Source organism: Lepisma saccharinum, chromosome 28 (assembly GCF_977018435.1).
Source record: "Lepisma saccharinum chromosome 28, izLepSacc3.1, whole genome shotgun sequence".
Lineage (NCBI taxonomy): Eukaryota > Metazoa > Arthropoda > Insecta > Zygentoma > Lepismatidae > Lepisma > Lepisma saccharinum.
Genome location: NC_139256.1, coordinates 31329520 through 31348604, shown reverse-complemented (window position 1 = coordinate 31348604; position 19085 = coordinate 31329520). Strand labels below are relative to the sequence as shown.

General features: G+C 41.1%; 1 protein-coding gene across 1 annotated transcript in view; it reads left to right on the top strand.

Annotated features, from left to right (window-relative positions):
• Positions 1-1307: 1307 nt before the first annotated feature.
• The window catches only part of LOC145981072 (CLIP domain-containing serine protease HP8-like), a 55255-nt gene continuing 37477 nt past the window's right edge, over positions 1308-19085 (top strand). Inside the window, exon 1 of the mRNA XM_083114193.1 lies at positions 1308-1383. The gene's annotated coding sequence lies outside the window, so the exon portion shown is untranslated. The remainder of the gene's footprint in view (positions 1384-19085) is intronic.

Sequence of the window (19085 nt, the reverse complement as noted above, 5' to 3'; positions counted from 1 at the left end):
AAGCCTTCTTGGGAAAGGTTAAAAGTACAAGATTGTAAAGCGCCCCGCACAAGACATACAACACGCTAAAAAGTAAAAGAGACACTAAATCCTCCTTAGAGACAGTGTAAAAGACCCGCGCTCCTCAAAAAGCTAAAAACATTACTTAAAACATTGTCATCATCTAACATGGATGGAAAGGAGTCTGGAAAATGAAAAGTTTGTCCTAGGACTTTACAATCGGCACATTCGATAAGCATGTGTCGAACACCTAAAACTGAGTTACAATAATCCCATTGGATTTAACAGGATCGTTACAATCTAGGCTTGTCCGTCAAGTGTACATGACCGTCGCGAAGAGCCGGGAGAGGAGAGGAAGTTTCGACCATCCCGCATATTGCAGTCGTTCATTTCAAATTTGGAAAAAACTCAAAACTCAGACTTTGAGAAGCACCACAAAATTAAAAACAGATATTTGAAATGTGTTAAAATTATGAAAACTATAACAATCTGATATGGCCTAAAAGTTATTGTTTGATTCTTGTGTGAACTGATGTTTTAATATTCATTGGGTTAATTTTACTTCGCTTTTCTACAATCTTTTGGCTAATCGCGAAGATGAGGATGAGTGATGATATGAAGAAATTTATGAAGGGACACTCACAAAGAGCACCCGTGCCTGGGACGCGATTCGAACTCCGGACCCCTAGCGTCGCTAACCACTCCGCCTCGGAGGGCGGCAATTGAGGATTTAGGTCGTCTTTATAAACAGATAGACTAATCGGGACCGGATCTACAGTTTAAAATGGGATCCGAATCACAGTGCAATTTGTCTCCACGGGGCATCGAACCGGGACACCTTCCTTACAAGGCGACAACGTTATAATTACGCCATTCGGAAGGCCCCTCTGAAAGTTATAAGTGAAATTTTATACAGAACGGGACTCATGATAAGGTTAGCCCCTGGGCCTCCACTTATGTAAATACGAGTCTGGTATCATGTGGCACCCTGTACATTACAACACGCGCGCATCCACACACTCCTGCCTAATGATACGGTCTATCTTCTCCCTATTCATCATCTTCTACGTATTGGTTTCTGTTGTCCATATATTACGGAAGCACAGCTTAAAAATATCTAACATAACCTTGAAAAAAACATTCCTCCCCTACATAACCACATTTTTACAAAAGTTTAAAAAACGCTCGTGTATATTTGAATATAAAAAATGACGTCAAAGCAGTCACATGCATGGAAGGGTGAACCATTCTGTTTTCCCCACAGATGGCGCAACGGGCGGATATTGTGTCGCTGGTAGAAAGGCCGCGAACACGCAAGAAAGTGGTTCAGTCGTGTATTTGGCGGCGCGTGTTGCTGTTCTGTGATCTCTCATCCGTGGCAAGGTAGGTGGCTTATGCTTTTCAGAGTTGCGGACACCATGTGTTATTTTTAACACGTATTTTATCGCTTTAGATAGAATTTGAGGAAGAACGAGGTTTAAGACCTGACGACACAGAGAAGTAGGATCAAATATAGAAGTACCGATGGCTAGAAACTGCAAAGGATAGACGATGTGAGCCACTATAAAGCAATAACAACCGATTGAATTTGGTTCCAGGCGAGACTTGGTGCACACTCGTCTTCTCTCGAGAATAAAGAAGACTGTCTCGTTCTAGGCCTCGTTTCGTGTTACAAATTAAGTATATTTATTTACTCAGAGTTTCAGATACAGTCTCATTTGGCCATTTTACACTGATATATTCCCGAATGCCCTGCACTTTCCGATTTAAAATCTTTGAAAACACGATTTTTTAAAAACATTTAAAACTTCCTGTCAAGGTACAGATACGTTAATCAGGACTGGATGTACAGCTGAAAGTGTGACCCGAACGGGAATTGAATTCGGTAGGGGCGTGCCCAGAAAAAAGTTACGGGGGAGGGGTTGACACAATCATAATTATCATAAACGATACGCTGTTTCTTTGAGTTGTTCTTCAAGTCACTTTATTCACAGATAGGCTAATCGGGACTGGACCTACAGCTTAAAGTTTAATCCGAACCACTATGTGCAACCATCGGGTATCAAACCCGGGACTCCTTCATTACAAGGCGACGACGATAAACGTTATATGTACATAAACGTTTATATATGTGTGTGTATATATACATAGAGGTTATTATTGTGATTATTATTTCAACACAGACAATTCCTAACATATACGCACATGTACGTATATGGTGTAAAGGCAAAGTTCCCCGTACACATAACACCGTGCAATGATAGCACATTTATGGGATATGGGGGTAGGGCCCCACACATTCTCGATCTCGACTATTTTGGAGATGATGTGATCTGCACCACGCTCCGGCCTCCTGAACCCCCCCCCCCCCTCAGGTACCGATTGATTTAAGAATGGGTAAATCCCAGAGCCGATTTATGCGAAGACAAGGGCGAAAAAATTCTTACCTTAGATCATCCAACCCGAGAATTGAACCCGGGTCTCACACGTTTTAGTCAGACGCCCTGCCGACGAGACCACTGAATATTTCGAATTCTGCACAATACGTCACCTCCCCCCACTGAACTGAAGTAAGTTGTTGCGTATTCGGGAATTGAAAGTTCACATTTCAATAAGTTTCCAAGACTTTTAGTGAAGAAAACTTCGATCATTCGAAACTTCCCGATACTTCGGGATCCCCAAAACCTGGAAGTGATTTCCTGAATTCGCGATAGGGGCACGAAAGATTTTCTCTGGTACCGGTACCGAAATTTTAAGATCCCGCACACCCTTGGGGTTTTGCAAGAAAAATTGAAATGTGTCATAATAATTTCTTCGTCCTGTGTGGAAAGACCAAATTAGTTTTCACTATGAATGAAAGCTGTTGTATTTTTCGAGCAATATTATTTCAATGGGTCTAAAGTTTACGAAACTTTCATCACAACAGAGTGAAGTCAGATGCTTTATACACGACAATTCTACTCCATCTGTAGTCAAGAAACTGAGAACATTCTGATTTAAATACTGTGATGTAAAAGATGTGACCAAGAAAGCAAATTTTAAATACTATTAATTTTAGTTTTAGTACTACTATTTCGAAAATATTTCGGAAGGTTTTTTGACCCCCACATCTCTCCCTCCCGACACGCCCTTGTAATCCGGCAGCACAATGCAAAGGTGTTAACCACTGCGATATACAAAGCAATATGTGGGGTTTTCAAAAGTTTGTAATCATAGGAAGTTTTATAAGAGCTTATTCGCAATATCGCAATACGCAGATCTAAACGCACGCCCATGAATTTCAACGGGTGGCAGAAGTTCGCGCTGTTGCCACGTCGAAGCACAACCCCGTGTGTTCAGAGCTTTATGAAAATGAATAATCTCGTTGTGGAGTTGGTCTTTGTAATACACGTGATACAAACTGACAGTATTTTCTCGAAAGGTCAGGGATGTTTTGTTTTTTTATTTTGATTTGCTTTATTTTACTTCGCTTTTTGTGCCACTTTTGGCTAATATGCGAAGATGGAGATGAGTGATGACATGATGAAATTAATGAATGGACACTCACAAACATCCACGCCCAGGCCGGGATTCGAATCCGGACCCTCTAGGGTGAGGGATGACACAAAAGTGCCCCGGGGAGAGGTCGGTCTGACGCTCGAACTAGGCAACGCAGCCCGGTTGACGTTGCAACACAGTGCGCGGGAAGCAGGGACTTTTGTCCCGCTGTCGCTTTGCTTTTCCCAAATGTGGCACCAGCGCAATTGTGCCCAGCCGCCTATTTTCATAGCCGCGCTTTTAGTATATACTGCCATTTCATGAACACGGTTGATGGTGGTAGAATCTGTTTATTAATAATCGTGCCGGGTCCTGTGTGCTAGGTGGTACAGATTAGAAATCTTCCCAGCTTCGCGGGGGACAATTGCTTGGCCTACCCAATGCCCTGTGGAAGCTGGCGATTTCTCGCACAACAATGGCATAATGAGCAGATGCGCTGTCCTGTTGGGACCATACTTGTTACTCGACTTTTGAGTAAAGCAGGGCATTCACCGCTTCAAAACCCAACATGTTAAATAGACTGCCACTTGTGATAGTGTCCCCGAAGAAGAATGAACCAACAATCCAATTCACTGCCTGCTGCTGAGTATGGAAGACTGGTGTAATTTCGAACAAGTTCTATAAAACTCCATTCCTTTTCAGACTTTTGTGACACGTTGCATGTAACGGGCCATAATTCAAATCATAAATACTGATAATTTCTACTGCCACATTAACTAAAAGGACGAGAATCAAAGCAAATTACGCTACTAAATGTTTTGGTGATTTCGATGCGCGGTTGGTGAAGAGAAATTGGCGTTATTAGGGATTTATTGAAATAAACGCTGAAATTCCGACATTTTATGCCTTTGATTTTTACCTTTTACCATGTCTGTCAAAAGGGATATAATTTAAAGGAATTTTACAGAACAACAGAAATTGAAAACGTATACGAAAAGGCCATAGGACTAACAATCTCAGCTTGCTGAAGACTCATATCCAGGTCTCAGTCATTTTAGCCAAACCACATCCGTGCCTTTAAAATAACCAATCTAATAACCAAATTTTTAATTCTTTTAAGTCCATTTTATGTAGTCACGGACAATGCCGGCTTGTCATGAATACATTGACTTTCAATGGAATCGTTACAAGCCGGCAGTGTCCGTGACTGTACATATAGGCTAGTAGAGGCTGGAAGGACATACAGTTTAAAGCAGGGGCGTCGGAACTTAGTTTGGAGTGGGGGGGGGGGGCAGGTCTTCAAATCCCTCAACCAGATTTTACAATCTCTTCCCCATATATACACATATATAGTTATTGAATATATGAATATCCACAATGGCTCACAACAGATAAGGGGAGGCCTCTATTACGGATTATTTTATTACTTATAATTCAATTAAACGATGCTTAATACAAGAAAAAGGAAATATTATGTCCTACGATACGATAATTACCGCAAATTTCCATCCCTGCCTGGTACTCGATCTTCGCATGCAGTTAGGCATGATGGTATTGAGGCATTCCTTTTTTTTAATGATTACTGACATAACTGAAAACGCGCTACTTTTAAAAGTGTATGAAGTGCACGTGCAAACGTATTGAGAAAATCCATGTTTCTGAAACTTTCTGATCGATGTGTTGCAAAGAAAGTTGCCCGTGTTCTCATCTACCATTTCATCATTTTATAAATCGTAGAATAATTTTAACAAAAACGTCGCATACTAGAGAAGAATTACATGAATGAAAGAGTTAGAAAGAAATAATAGATTGAGTTTATTTTACTTCAATTTTCTTCCATTCCTGGCTAATCACGAAGGCAGTCGATAAGATTGAGGCAATAGGGTATCTTTTATTTTGTAGGCGCTATATTTTTAAAATTTTAACATATAAAACATTTCTGCTTCTGAAATGGCGTAAAGAAATTGCGCAAAAAAACTAACGATTTTTCTCCTTATACTGATATTTGCAAATCTCAGACTGCAATTCAGATATTAAGATTAAAAAGTAAAACTCTCAGTATTTTTAGAACATTTGCTAGGCTAAAGTGTTCCAACGAAGTCTTTCACATATAGCTAGTGCATAATTGGAGAGGGGCTGAGGTATCAAATATGGCCACGCTAACAGATTTAAAATTAGATATTTTGATCTGTAATTATCACAGCAGCTAGGTACCTGGTATTGCATTTCAATGAAATCGGTCTGAACTTTACAAGACTGGAGGCGTCACGGGAGATCATCCCCCTCTCACCCCTGAGAGGTCTAAAATATCGATCAGGTCTCGACCTTGCCACCTAAAATAAACAATTACTACTCCCAACGTAAAAAGAAATAAGAATAATAAATAAATAATAAGAAAAAATAGTGTTACCTCTCTCTGAGGTCTAAAACTAAGTCCTCATCGGAGTCCTTGTATCAATGCAATGTAGATTTAGATGGAAAAGAATAGATTTAAAATTAAGCTGTTCTCTGCCCCCCTCCCTCCCTTCCGGGTACGCTGGGTTTATTGTTTCACACCGACCGCACCTGTACATACAAAACCTGGTAGATACAAAGGAAAATTGGAAACCAAAGCTTAGAATTCCTTGTGTGAATAATTCCACCTCATGCTTGATTTGCGGATGAGTGGCTGTGATTCTTATCTGGAAGTAGATTTTTCTGACACACACTTCTTGCTGGTAGCTAAAACTTGAGTCCGCGGTCATTTAACATGTGTAAAAATATTTTTCCATTTTCTCAAAACGAAACATAAGTTTGAAAAAACAGTGTCTCATTTTTAGCACGCGACTATCTTGCCCACCCCCACCCCCGGTTCCGACGCCCCTGGTTTAAAGTGTGCCTCCACAGGGTATCGAACCCAAGATTCCTTGATTTCAAGGCGACGACTACGCCGTCGGGGAGGCACATGTTTAAGTGTTAAAAACTGCACTTTCTATTCAAGAGAATAAAGTGTTCAGAATAAATGAACAAAGTCGACAGAGTGGTTAGCACAGCAAGGTACGACGCCAGGGGTTGCGGATTCGCATCCCGGCCTGCGTATGTGCGTTCTTCGTGAGTGTCCCTTCATCAATTTCATCATATCATCACTCACCCTCATCGTCGTGATTCGCCAAAGGTGACAGAAAAACAACTTAAAATAACGTAATTCAATCAATTAACATAGCTTGTTTGTGCTTGAGGCTCTTCTGAGAAAACAGCTGTGTCAGCGAAAGCAATCCTTAAGAAGACATACCAGTCGGAGTTATAAACGGCAAGGGTTAAATTACATGTATCCTGCTGGAAATTCTTCGGAGCGATACTGGAAATGCAACCCCTCCTTTCCCCACCCTGTATGAGCAGAAATCTATTCATGCGTGTCTCGAAGGTCAACAATGGACGCATTGTTTTGCTGTGATGTCTCCGAAACCATCCAAGCTACAAGCTGAAAGGACCAAGAATTTTCTACTTTGTCTAATCACTCAACCGGAGCAGCAGTCTTCTAATCGGTAGGGCGTCTGAATGCCACGCGAGAGAGAGCCGGATTCGATTCCTAGGGTGGGTGATATAAGGTCGGAATGTTTCCGACCTTGTCCTCGAATACAGTGGTCTCTGGGGCTTATCCAGCCTCAAATTAAAGGGTTAACTGGGGGCAACCCTGGGGGATAAAGGTAATACGAGGAAATATGTCCTTATCTTAAACCTTTGCCTTAAAGGTACGTAAAAAGGGGTGTTAAGATAGCTTTGGCAAAGTTTAAAAGTAAAATTGTAAAATGACCTGTACAGTACATGCACGACACGTTAAAAAAGGTAAGAATAGCCTAAAAACGTCCTTAGAAACCGTGTAAGAAAAGCCTAAAAACATTTGATAAAATATTATCATCGGCTCCCAACAATAAATCGTTGGGAATGCTAAAACTGTCTGAGGACATTGAAATCGGAACATTCGAGAAGAATGAACAAGCTTTAGACATTCCTTTTAGACATCCAAACGGCGCTACCAAAAGATATGTTCTGAAGATTCAGACTTAGATATCGAAATCTGGACATCCATTGGATATCCAATGTCCCTTAGAGAGTTACAGGGGATGGACAAAAATATGGAAACGCCTGCGAAGAAAAGCCGGAATGCTGTAGCTAATAAAGTGCAGGACTGCCTTTAGCTTTCAAAACGGCCTGCAGTCTCCGAAGAATGGACAAATACAAGTCCTGGATGGTGGATAATGAGATCTTGCACCATTCTTCATGCAAAACATGGCCACAATCCTTCTCAGTGTCCGTCTGTCTCTGTCACGCAGTGTACATTTTCGTCCACGCAGGTGTTTATCTGATGTCGTCTTTCCGGACACACCATTATGTCATCACGATCTTGTATAGAGTCCCTCTCGATACGCCAAATAACATGGCTACTTTGGTAACAGATGCGCCTGGAAGGTGGACACCAACAATTTGCCCTCTTTGAAACACTGTCAGCTCCGACATGAGTCAATATCAACTGCACTGCACGCTATCTACAGTGCAACTGTCGACTCCTACCAGTCCGACAGGGTCCTACCTCATAGCTCAAACCAAAAAAATGTCGCACCGCGTCCGATTTCAAGTGGAAAAATTGCATCGATATCACCTGTCCCAATGTCGTGGTGTTTCCATATTTTTGTCCATCCCCTGTACATATTCCGTATGGATAGCTCTAATGTCCGTGTGTTTTGCCCATAACTCAGGGGGATATAATTTAGTTCTAACGTTTTGTCCTTAACTCCCAATGACGACAAATGTAGCAGTTACATTTTGCACATAACGCCCAGTGACGAATTTCATTGTTTAGTTTTACAGCAACTCTCTATGACGATTAAGCTGTAATGCTTTGCCCAATTTTCCAGTGACGACGATCACGTTCTACCCTAAACTCTATACTCTGTCCCAGCTAACTGTGGAGCAAGGCTGCGCATAGCGTCAGAGAAGCGAAGGAAATCGAGTAGCCAGAGCGATGGCGTACACGCTGCTGGGAAGGCTGCTAACTTCAATCGCTTTCCCCCACTCCACACAATTCCGTTCCTCTTGTGTGTTCATTGGTGGCGCCGTCTCGCGTCCTACTTGCGCAGAGACTTGTTTGCGTTCGCCTGCTCCACGGTTAGCTGGGACAGAGTATAGTGAAGAAGTTGCTGCTACATTTTCCCTGCCTGATGCTGACAAACAATTGTTCAACAATATTTGAACTGAAATTGTAATCGAATTGGTTGGTTCTCTCTACGCAATTTCAAACGCTTATTGCTTAATCGTGTCGGAAGGCAAGGAACAAACATTGCAAGTAACGAAATAGGATGCAATTCTGTGTTTTGGTGGAGATAAGCGAGGGCGTGGATCGCAGAAAGGACGCAATTTGGAAGCATGTACCTGCAGAGGAACGAAAATGTTTGTTTCGTGCAACGCTCGACGGAGAAGGCCAATGAACACAGATTAACAGGAAGGAAGAAGACATTACGCAGGACCTCATATTTTCAAATAGTTAATTTTTAAAAATAACAATAATCTTCATGAAATTCACAAACAGTTTCCGGTCATATTATCGTCAAATCCGGTATGTTTCATGATTCGAGTTTAAATCCACTTGCCTAGTCACACACCCTAAAATACTGCACACGATGCATTTAATGTGTGCAATAATGCATATCACTGTTTTTTATCTCAGCAATCTCTCCTAACTTTATACGTAGGCAGTAGTTAGTATTTATGAGTATTTTAAACTTCAGCTTCTGAAGCATCGTGAATCTATTATTAAAATCTATTCAATTTCTACATTGTTTGACGATGCTATGACAAATTGTGCTGCCATCTGTTATCGGAAAGTTACTGCAAAATTGCCTTTAGTTCCCCTTAAGGAGTTAAATAAATCTGCTTCTATGGATGTTGTGGATGATATCTGCTTGGTTTTCATGTGCGTTACTTAACGTCGCTATTCCTCCACTTTGGCAATCGCGACGATAAGAACGAGTGATGATATGATGAAGTTGATGAAGGAACACTCATAAAGAACACCCATGCTCAGCGGGATTCGAATTGTTGTTTTAAGTCAACTTTATGCACAGATAGGCTAATCGGGACAGGACCTACAGTTTGAAAGTGGGATCCGAACCACCATATGTGAATCAACCGGGTACCGAACCCGGGATCCCTTGATTACAAGACGACGACGCTACTATTGCGCAATCAGGGAGGTCCATCAATTTCTGCATTTTGGGTAAACAAATGTTATTAAGGATTGCCGTTTTAAAGTTTGTTTATCCAGAACTAAGGGTCGAGCATTGTATCGAATTAAATTCCATGGTTACTTAACCTTATTGTACAGCGTACAAACATATATACCCCCTTCTCAAATCAATTTATTAGTGAAATTTATGATAATGTGGATTCTGTACAAATACACGATATAAAAATACTTCTCCAATGCATACACTGTTAGAATTTATCGTAGAATTTACAATATTGTACCGTTAAAATTTAACACCGTGGCTGTTAATTTTAAAAAAAACTAGGAAGCAACAGTTTTTCGTGACCGTAAGCTCATTCTTCTCTTCACGTCTAAGCTGCTGCTAGAATGAGAAGTGAACAAGGCGTTGGTGATCGCTTGGAATGAGGGGGGGGGGGGGGCGGTGCCACTAGGATATTATGGACCGAAAGTCCAGGAGGAGCTGCATAAAGAATGAGCCGCTGAAGGGGCAAAAGTGATAAGGACCATCGACTATTAAAATTACTTAATATTGTGACAATGTCAAAGTAAAACATCATGTCAATTTCTTTAACTTACTTATTTCATAAAAGGATAGATGTTTCTAGCGTTTCTAAATAACTTCTTACGTCAGATGTGTCTATATTTTAAAGTTTACAAGTGTTATTAATACAGAGCATGCAATTAGATTGATTGATTTGCTTTATTTTACTTCGCCTTTCGTGCCACTTTTGGCTAATTTGCGAGGATGAGTGATGTCGTGATGAAATTGATGAATGGACACTCACAAACATCCATGCACAGGCCGTGATTCGAACCTTGGACCCATGGCGTCGTAGCGCGATGTGCTAACCACTCTGCCACGGGGGCAGGCAGCATACAATTAGAGACAGTGAAGTACCATAATAGCAAAACGTATTATTATTATTAATAATAATAGTAATAATGGCAGGGCCCAAAACAAATTATAGCCTAGGGGCCCAAATTTTATTCCCCCACCCCTTTGGAATCTTCTTTCATTCTAATTAAGTATCATTACATTTATTTTTGTTAGTATTTAAGGGATTTTTTCCATGTACACTCGCCGGCAATACCAATGGGACACCTAGTTTCTGAAATACTCACTTCCCTGTAAAGTGTTGTTTGTGTTGCCTAACTATACGACCATAAGTGTATTTTAACAGCAAATTTTCAATGGCAAGTTCCACGACCGCCGTACAGTTAGGCAACACGCGTCACACCTTGCAGGAGAGCGAGTATTTCAGGATTTAGGTGTCCCACTTTTATTGCCGGTGAGTGTACATGGGAACTACGTGGTGATATTTTTCTACCGATTCGTTCGTGGTCACCACTTGCTCTTTGTAGGCCAAAGTAAGGCAACCGCCTCGCTAACGAAAGCAAGGGCATTCGTAATGAAGTGTTTGTTTGCATGTGAACCAACATAATGAGTGTAATATCCCCGCAGTTCTCACCACGTGACCTTGCCTTGTCGAGGACCGATTTGTGAGTTTCCAAGCAGGAGCGAACCCCCTTTCCCTACTTCCGCGGTGTAATCGTCACAATCATTGATGACCCTTGCGACAAGGGAGTCGCCTACAGGGTTAAACCAGATTAAGACATTAATTGCAACACGCCATAATTTGTTCTTAGTATGTGAAAGTTAAACAAAGCTTAAATTTGGTTCGCTACCAAGGGCGGCCGCAGGATATTTTTCTCAGGAGGGGGGGGGGCAGGGTCACAAACTATTATTATTATTATTATTGCTATTATTAATGCTATTATTGCTGCTATTATTTTTGTTATTATTAGTATTGCTACTACAGGGTGGCTACTCTGAGATCTTGATAAAATTCAAGTATAATTACTGGTTTTCAAAACAAACTTTCCAAAAATTCAAGGGTGCAAGTGTTTCAACCTTACGTATTACCGGCTCTCACCACTCACCCACAGGCACACACAAATATATTAGCAATATAAAGAGTCTGTGTGATTACCATTGATCCAAAAATTCTAATTTAATTCAATTACACGGTGTATATCTTTTTAATTTAAGGTGCGTAGTTTACATTTTCCATTTCTCGAAGTACATCTACAAGCACAAGTCACAAATGTTACGGGATATACTAATCTACGAAAAAATTTTAATTGTGTAAGGATTTCAAACTCAAATTTACTTAATCAACTTGTCGGTCAGATAGACTGTTCTGCAAAGGACATTGACAAATCAAACGGAATGAGAGAATTCTGTTGTTGTTTTTTTCCAGCCAGCTCTTCTTTCTTTTCCTTCCTCTATAAAAAAATCAATTCTAAACTGTGAAGAAAACATGCCCTGTACTACTACTACTAAATATTTTTTAAAAAATTACATACATTTGTAATTTCCATATTCTGTATAGGCCTATCCATATACAATTTGCATAACTGTATACTGACAAAAAGCTGTTTTTATAGTTATACTAGCTGATTACCGGCATTGCCCGGGTGTTTAATGAATTCGAACTATAGCGTAAAATGTAAGTAATTTTATTTACAGGTATTTAAAAGTATAAGTAAAATATACAAATTATAAAGTAATATATCTTTTACAAATTCACTATAATATAAATTTAACAACAATTTATGAACAACATTTTTAGTTCCACCTCCAAGAGCAAGAATAAATAAATTAAACGGCATTGGGAGTGTCACTATTTATCTTAGCGACCCAGAAAACTATGGATTCCACACTAATATCGGTCGTCTTCGATTACTGTTACATGTCACACCCTTCCCATCCCCCACCCCTATGCGTGCCAGGGGTGTCTTGGAGTTGAACGGCATTGGGAGTGTCACTATTCATCTTAGCAACCCCGAAAACTATGGATTCCACACTAATATCGGTCGTTTTACATGTCACTCTCTTCCCACCCCCACCCCTATGCGTGCCAGGGGTGTCTTGGAGTAGAAACGGCATTGGGAGTGTCACTATTCATATTAGCAACCCCGAAAACTATTGATTCTACACTAATATTCGTCGCCTTCGATTATTTTTACATGTCATCCCTTCCCACTCCTACCCCCAGGGGTGTCTTGGAGTTGAATGGCATTGGGAGTGTCACTATTCATATTAGCAACCCCGAAAACTATTGATTCCACTCTAATATCGGTCGTTTTCGATTATTTTTACATGTCACCCCTTCCCACCCCCTTCCCTAGGGGTGCCAGGGGTGTCTTATCCCCACAGTATTTATTTCCAGATTGTAAGTCATATGTGTACCAAGTTTGCTCTTCGTGAATGTCACCAATTAGCTTAGCGACTCTAAAAACTATGGATTCTACAGTAATCTTGGTAATTTTGGACATCTTAATTTTCACCCCCTCTCACTCCCCTCCCGATAGGTGATGAACTTGAAGTGGAACAGTATTAGGAACAGCTATTCATCTTAGCGACCCCGAAAACTATGGATTCCACACTAATATCGGTCATTTTTTATTATTTTTGTATGTCACTCCCCTCCCACCCTTATCCCTAGGGGTGCCAGGGGTATCTTACCCCCACAGTGTTTCTTTCGAAATTGCAAGTGATACGTGCTCCAAGTTCGGTTGAAATCGCTCCAGGCGTTTGTTTGCCTATCTTTGTTAACTATACTCTGTGGAGCAAGTGAACCACATCAAGTCCTCTGCGCAAGTAGCACTCGAGGGCTCGACCAATGAAAACCTGAGAGGGAAGTATGTGCATGGAGGGGAAAACGCAGATACCAGCCAGCAGAGCGCACTGCTTTACTCTGCCCACTCTCTTTCTCCCCTTGTTTATACTGTCATGTGCGGCGTGTCTACCAAGGTGATTCAAAAGCCAAGCACCACAGGACAACTTGGCTTTTAGCGCAAATAGCAAAAAAACTAAAAGAGTGAAAATCGTTGGAAATTTTTGGATTTCAATCTAAAATAGGCTACTTTAATTTTCAATGTAGAATGCACCGTTGAGTCTATGCACTGGAATAAGCCTCGATATGAACTATAGAATGCCTTGCTGCCACGTGTTTCGTAGTCAAAGGGGTACTATACTCTGTTGAGCAAGGGCGCCCATAACGACAGAGGAAGAAGGGGAGAAATCGAGTGGGTAGAGCGAAGCAGTACACGCTGCTGCGAAGATTGGTAACTGCAGTCGCTTTTACCCCTCCACGCAATCCCGTTCCCTTGTACGTCTTCATTGGTGCGTCACTACTTGCGCAGTGACTTATTTTCGTTCGCTTTCTCCAGAGGTACCCGGGACAGAAGAACTGTTGTTACGGTCATCAATTCTAAACGTACCTAGTGAGATTTGATTTGGTTTTTGTTAATTAGCATCGCTATTCTGCCACTTGTGGCTTAACTCCGTACCAGCTAACTGTAGACCAGGCTAACGAGAACAAGTCTCTGCGCAAGTAGTGACGCGAGACGGCTCCACCAATGAACAGTGAGAGAAACGGGATTGTGTAATGGGCGACGGGAGTTCCCGATTTCCCTGCTTCGCTCTGGAAGCGTTGCAAACTTTTGAAAAGGATAATACCGAACGCACGTGGCAAACGGACTGTATTTTTGTCTCCAGGTCCGCACGATTGGTTTAAGAATTTCTTAGGGAAATATTTGGGATAAAACTGCAAGAGCAAATTTTGACAACCGTGCATTTAGCGTACGGACTAAGGACTGGACCGTACGTCCGTAAATGCCCTGAAATTTCCGTACATGCAACGCTGCGCTTTCACCACTTGATTTTCCTCCTCCTCCTCCTCTGCCAATATGCGCGGCCCTGCTCTAAAGTTAGCTGGAACAGGGTATTCGCGATTAAAATTACCAACTGAGGCTAGTGTCGCTTCCAATATGGCCGCTCTAAGTAGGATAAATCTTTGTTTACATTCAGCAATAGTACAAAATAGCAGCGTGTTGTCATGACAGGTATGGTAGAAAACGTTTAAATTACGCATTCTTTTTAAATATTGCGAATGCGATGTGAATTCCAGGTACTCTAACGAACGTGAAGCTGTACTTAGAACGAAGCATATAATTATGATGGGCAAAGATAACACGGAAAATGCAGACGAAACTATGTATACGAACTGGTTGTCCAAAGCAGTGCTGTATCATCTGCTCGTCATGTTGTAACTGGAGTTCTAGGAAATTATTTGCAAATAAATGAATTGAAATTGACCTGTACTTGAAAAGCTGGGACAGAAGAAAATTGCGAACATATCGTTGCAGTTCTTTCTAGAAGGAGAAAGGCTTGTTTTAATAATAATATTCACGATTTCATGACCAGGCTATACTCACTGAAAAAGGACATCGTACTGAATGAAACAGTACCATTAGCATATCCACTTTTTTTTCTGGTTACATTTGACATTAATTCATTCTCAAACTATTTTCATCTTCCCTCTTAATCGACTTGCACCTGTTCCAAATTTCACACATACGAAATACCGGTAATACATGGACGCATTGGGTAAGACGCTTCATGGTTTTTCGAAGAAAAAAAGCAGCTTTATTTATGAAGTACAATTTAAAACTTTACTTTCATGGTAATATATATTTATCTCTCGAAAAATAAAGTAAGTAGACTCGTGCATTCTTCGTAATTTCCTTGCCGAATTACAGTGTTATATCCCCCATACACCAATCTTCTGACAATTACGTTTTCACTGATTTATTAACAAATTTCATTTTGTTGATTCCACGGGGTGGAAACAGATGAAAACTTTTAATTTGTTCTGACCCATAAAACGATTTAGAGCAAAAAAAACCTGAACAGTAGACCTTACTCTCTCGCATATTCCCCATGCTTTAAACGACTTCAACACAACGTATCCTACTTAGAGTACGTCCTGAAAATACCACCAGATGGCATATCGGTTAATTTTAATCGCGAATAGTCGCGGCAATGAGCATGATTGATATGAAATTGATGAATGTGTTCGGCACATCTAGAATGTGTTGATTGAAATTTCCTCAGACACACCTTTAAGATTCCCAACGCTTTGTCGTCCATGTGATGGCAGTGTTTTAAACAAATGTTTCAGCTTCTTGAGAAGAGCAAGCCTGTTACACTGTCTGAAGATGTTTTTAGTCTCTCCTTATCTTTCTGTTGTGTTGTGTTTGTACTGTGGATGTTCCTTTAAAACCTTGCACTTTTAACCGTTCGTAAGAATCTCTATACACCCATCTATTTTCAGGTAATGATTTTTAGAAAATGGGATTTTCCTCGTATACTTTGAAGAGTTCAAATTAGCCAAATGTGTCGACTCGCCCAAAAATGTTAACTCATTCATTCACTCTCACAAAGAACACCCATGTCCAGGAGGATTCGAACCCGGGACACCTGGCGATGTGTTAACTACTCCGCCACGAAGGTCGGTTCAATTTGCCTAGAGTTGACGAGCTGTATCTTTGCGGGTGAACTCCGATTAAGTCCGGTGACGCAGCAGCAATTGGAGGTGTTCCAGGCTGCCTTAGCCACTGTGCGTGATTCTGCTGTTACTTTGCAATAGCTAGTTAAGCACCAAAACGGAGAGTAGATGGCAACTACGGAAATATACAAGGGTTGGATAAAAAGTAATGGCAACACTGGTATAATTGGTACTGGACTGTATTGGCAGAGGAGCACGTGTTACATTCCTTCAAAGTAATCGCCTCTCATCTCTACAACCTTCTGTCACACGTATGGAAGGCGTCGTACACCGTCAGCGTGTCCATCTCTGTCGATGTCCTGCAGTGACCGCCCTATAGCACGTATGATGGCTTCGCGCGTGTCGTAGTGCTTCCCGCCCAGTGGTTCCTTCATTTTGACAAAACGGTCGTAATCACACGGTCTCATACCGGTGAATACGGCGGATGTTCCAGTACCTCCCACTACCAGTTATGCAGGAGCGCCGTCACATTGTTCGCAGTGTGACACCTTGCATTGCCAAGCAGGATGATGGGACACCGTGCCGCCGCTTCCTTCTTAATGCGAGACGAAGGTGGTGTTGCAAGAAGGTGCAGAAGTAGGGTGCGTTGACCGTCTGCCTGAGAGACGTTGTTCTTCTTGCCTAAACATATTGTTAGGGCGCTTGCACTCTCGTCCTCTGCTTCTGAACACTGCTGTTTTTGACTGAAAAACATACAATCGCTCCCACTCACTATACTTCCTCGTCTGACATTCCTTTATCAGCCACGAAACGCTTGTGGCGCTGTGACTCACCCCTTTCACGGGACAGCAGTGTTGCCATTACTTTTTATCCAACCCTTGTATATCTCTCTCTACTCACAGTAGCCAAAGTCACCCGCAAAGATACAGCTCATCAACTCTAGTTAAGTACGGTTTTACAATAAGGACGTGTAGAGCCTCAACGGTGCATTCTACGTTGAAAATTCAAGCACATTAAATTGAAAACAACATTTTTTTTACTACAACTTTTCTTTCATCGATTGATTTGGTAGTTACTTCGCTTTTGTGTTCCTTTTGGTTAATTGCGAAGATGGGGATGAGTGATGTGATGGAATTGTTGAATTGACACTCACAAACATCCATGCAGAGGGCCACGATTCAAACCCGCGATCCCTGGCTTCGTAGCGTGATGTGCTAACCACTCTGCCTCTCTTTCAATTTTTCGCTTTCTGCAATAATAACAGAGTTCTCCTATGTTGCTAGACTCTTCAATCACTCTTTAGTTAACATTTAGTAACCTGATTGACCTAGCAAAAAATAGGTCAACGCAGTATAAAGCTATCCTTTAAACATTGTGGATGGTTATTGTTGATATTTTGTAATTATTGTAATACCGAGTGTTAATTACCATAATTATTATTTGTTCCGAATTCTGTATTCAGATCTTCTGGTAATAATCAACATTTCAAATATCAAAATTAAATAAATAAATAAGGAACCCTATTGTTTTGTGTATATTTTTACATGGGTGACATGAGTATAGAGAAAAGATTCTCGTTTCTCCGCCACTGGTTAATTCGTTGATTCATTTATGCTATTTACAACTTTCTGCAGTCCCCCTCTCCTTCACGAATGATTCACACAAGGTTTGGTTGTCACTGCGCCCATTTCTACCTTGAGGTAGGTGTTGTGTCAATCTCAATAAGGCACCGTGCAGTGACAGCCTGATTTGCTAGCTGTCATGGGGAGACACGGCTTAAGAAAAAAAATCGAGTGAGAAAGACGAGGAATGTGTAGTTCTTCTAGAGTCTCAAGGTGGAAGAGTTTTCTGGCGTGAGATTCGGCCTTGTTTCCCGCTCGAATCCCACGGTTGGGAAAGATGAAAACGAAGACATTAAACCCGGTGCTTATCATGGAAGAAAGTCCCGTGTAGATGAGAGCAGATTGATAAAGGGGTGATCTCTTGGAAGGAGAAAGTTATGGAACATGACAGGTCTCAGACTCGAGACGTTACAGTTAATTCCACCAAGTTCTTACAACGAGAACGGGTTATGTACTTAATATATAAAGGTATAATAAGCACTAGATAAATAAATTAATATAGTGCCAGCCTCTGTAAGGGAGTGGTTAGCACACCGGGTTCGAATCCCGGCCTGGGCATGGGTGTTTGTGAGTGTCTCTTCATCAATTTCATCATACCATCACTCATCCTCATCTTCGCGATTAGTCCAAAGTGGCAGAAAAGAGAATTATAATAATAAAAATCAATAGAATCTGACATAGTATTAGTGATAAAACCTACTGACGTCAGAAGTCGTGGAAAAAGGGGGGGGGGTTATAATCAGGGGTTGGGCTGGCCCACAGGGACACCGGGCAAAATCCCGGTACGCCCTGTCAGTGTCCTGAAAATATACATTTGGCGCCTTTTTACCCTCAACTGCTGGCAATCTGCGCCCTGTTGAGGAATATTGCCACCGCCCTCTTGACAGTCGGAGTCCGGCCCTGGTTAAAAAAAGCAAGATCCTTTCATTCTACTTAATTTTCATGAAGAAAATACAGGTCAATATAATTTTTTCGCTCCACGATGGCATTCAAGTTGCTTTTTCAGCAGCTGAACAGGCGGAGTTCTGGAGGGGCCAGGGGGATTAAAAAATTAATCCGAAAAGATTTAAAAAATAATACATGATTAAGTTCAGTTACTACATTTTTGTTATGAAGCCATACCGCAAATATTGACGTTTGCATGATGTCTTGGAAGGAGAAAGTTATGGAACATGACAGGTCTAGGTCGTGGAATAATGCCCGAATCACATAACCTTTAAATTGTGCTACCTTTCGGTGGTAGTTTTTGTGCTGACAACTATGCATTAGTGGTTCATGTTAATTGCAATGAATAGCGACAAATTGATGAACAATAGAACAATCACAAAGAAACACGATTGACTTCAGGATTTAAATTTAAAGTCCCTGATTTTGCAGTACATTATT